This window comes from Colobus angolensis, unplaced genomic scaffold (assembly GCF_000951035.1).
Source record: "Colobus angolensis palliatus isolate OR3802 unplaced genomic scaffold, Cang.pa_1.0 Scaffold32, whole genome shotgun sequence".
Taxonomy (NCBI): Eukaryota; Metazoa; Chordata; class Mammalia; order Primates; family Cercopithecidae; genus Colobus; species Colobus angolensis.
In genome coordinates this window covers 3,695,503-3,697,207 of record NW_012116488.1, presented here as the reverse complement: position 1 = coordinate 3,697,207, position 1,705 = coordinate 3,695,503, and the positions used below count along the sequence as shown (strand labels likewise).

General features: G+C 46.3%; 1 protein-coding gene across 8 annotated transcripts in view; it reads left to right on the top strand.

Moving 5' to 3' along the window:
* WDR20 (WD repeat domain 20) overlaps positions 1-1,705 on the top strand; it is a 94,259-nt gene that overhangs the window by 35,344 nt on the left and 57,210 nt on the right. The window lies entirely within an intron of this gene.

Genomic DNA, 1,705 nt, shown 5'->3' with positions numbered 1-1,705 from the left:
TCTCGATCTCCTGACCTCGTGATCCGCCCGTCTCGGCCTCCCAAAGTGCTGGGATTACAGGCTTGAGCCACCGCGCCCGGCCGGCAATTTTTTTTATTACCATTTCAGTCTCGCTGCTTGTCATTGGTCAGTTCAGAGTTTCTATTTCTTCCTGGTTTACTCTGGGAGGGTCGTATATTTCCAGGAACGCATCTGTCTCCTCTAGGTTTTCTGGTTGGTGCGCATAAAGGTGTTCGTAGTAGCTTTGAATGATCTTTTGTGTTTCTGTGGTATTGGTTGTAATATCTCCTGTTTCATTTCTAATTGAGCTTACTTTATTTCTAAGTGAGCTTATTTGGATTTTCTGTCTTAGATTTTCCTGTTTTATTTGAATGAGTTATGTTCGAGATCTTTTAGCTTCCTTGAAAAACCCATTTATCCTGGAGGTTGCAATTTTTTTTTTTTTGGTGAAAAATCAGACCTTAGGCCGGGAACGGTGGCTTACACCTGTAATCCCAGCACTTTAGGACGCTGAGGCAGGTGGATCACCAGAGGTCAGGAGTTCAAGACCAGCCTGGCCAACATGGTGAAACCCCGTCTCTACTAAAAATACAAAAATTAGCTGGGCCTGGTGGCAGGTGCCTGCAATCCCAGCTACTTGAAAGGCTGAGGCAGGAGAATAACTTGAACCCAGCAGGTGGAGGTTGCAGTAAGCCGAGACCACGCCATTGCACTCAAGACTGGGCAACAAGAGTGAAACCCCGTCTCAAAAAAAAAAAAGAAAATCAGACCTTGGTGATTACCTTGAGCAGTAGGATATAAATAACTCCCACATGCTTAGTATTCCAATAATGGAACCCTAGGCATAAATGGGTTAATGCCTGGTAACATCAAGTTAATACACACTGGAGTGAAAATGAGGCTTGATTCTCATCTGGCTGTATTTCTCATAGCCAGCAGACTCCCCTCAATGGGCCATCATCTTGCAGAATGGAAGTTTCCATAGTTCTTGGCTATAGTGATAAGTGGGTGTTTTTGTGTCATCTGCATCAGAATCAATGATGGTTTTTCACACTGCTTTTGCTGTTTGCATATTTCCATGCCGCTTAGAATGGCCTTATCTATTCTTTGTTTGCAGTTGCCAACCATTTCTTTTTTTCTTTTTTTTTTTTTTTTGAGGTGGAGTTTTGCTCTTATTGCCTAGGCAGGAGTGCAATGGCGCAATCTTGGCTCACCGCAACCTCCGCCTCCTGGGTTCAAGCAGTTCTCCCTCAGCCTCCCAACCAGCTGGGATTACAGGCACCTGCCACCACGCCCAGCTAATTTTTGAATTTTTAGTAGAGATAGGGTTTCTCCATGTTGGTCAGTCTGGTCCTGAACTCCCAACTTCAGGTGATCCACCTGCCTCCTCCTCCCAAAGTGCTGGGATTACAGGCATGGGCCACCGTGCCCCACCTTGCAGTTACCATTTCTGCCATGTGGCTAACTTGCCTGAGATTTGTAACAGTTCACTTTACTGATGACATCAAATCCAAGCTAAGTCTAGTAAGTTACCCTCTCAGTGCGTCTTCAAAACCTCTCTCTCAGGCCGGGCGCAGTGGCTCACGCCTGTAATCCCAGCACTTTGGGAGGCCGAGGCGGGCGGATCACAAGGTCAGGAGATCGAGACCATGGTGAAACCCCGTCTCTACTAAAAATACAAAAAATTAGCCGGGCGCGGTGGCGG